Source organism: Haliotis rubra, unplaced genomic scaffold (assembly GCF_003918875.1).
Source record: "Haliotis rubra isolate DU_JTF1 unplaced genomic scaffold, ASM391887v1 Scf388, whole genome shotgun sequence".
Lineage (NCBI taxonomy): Eukaryota > Metazoa > Mollusca > Gastropoda > Lepetellida > Haliotidae > Haliotis > Haliotis rubra.
In genome coordinates, this window is record NW_025767066.1 from 552,442 (window position 1) to 553,496 (window position 1,055).

The following is a 1,055-nucleotide window of genomic DNA, read 5'->3' on the forward strand; positions in this document are numbered from 1 at the left end:
AACGTTACACCAATGCATCTGTGGGGAGGCCAGTCCAGATCTTCTTGGCGACAGCAGTGTCGCGGTTTGGGAGCAATAAATGCACATTTCAGAAGTAAACTTCTCAAGTATCGACAAATGAAAATACTTACATCTATAGAATACCTAGTCCCAGGAAGATCTGGGTTAGAATTGGTCTTCAGCAGTTCATATTGCAGAGTATATCAATTTGAAGTCTTCAAAATCATTTAGTTCAATAGCTTTTGCAGATCCAGTTAATTTGGTACAGATTATCCAATATTTGTGTATGAGTACATAGTGTCCATTTAGAAAGTTGTCAATGTAATGTGTCACGGTTGAGATTACACTCTCTCAGGAAAGTACAGATTCTAGTACTTTGAGGGAATTGAGTCACGCACATAATCTCCCCGGTGAGTGAGTTAGATCTCTGACTTAATGTCCTGGTGATTAGGTCCCCAGTCTGAGTGTGGGTCTGACATATTGTGACCACACTACAAAGCAGCTTCTCTACAATACATCAATCTTTGAACGAGATGTACTATATTTACTACCAACATGCATCATTTTCCCCTTTAGCTTGATATCATGTGGGGAGTTCACCGTTTTGTGCATACAGACTTGTGTTGCATTACTGAAGTCGTAAATTTTGTGAAAACAGACCAGTTATCACATGATGCTTGAGTGAGTGAGTGAGTGAGTGAGTATGGTTTTATGCCACTTTTAGCAATATTCCAGCAATATCACCGTGGGGGGACACCACAAATAAGTTTCACACATTATACCCATGTTGGGAATCGAACCCGCTTTAACCAATAGGCTACCCCACCGCCCCTCATGATGTTTGAATTGAACTGGGTACATCAGTCCTTTCTGAGGCACATTACAAGCCAGAAAGCATCAACCTGCACACTGGTGCACAGGCGCTGACATGTCTGCAGGGAGCAGTGGCAATATTGACAATGATGTTCAGCTGTGATTGCGTAGCTTCATGTATCATTAAAGATAAGATGTTTGGATTATGTACAAGTAACTACATAGAAAAAAAAAGACACAGA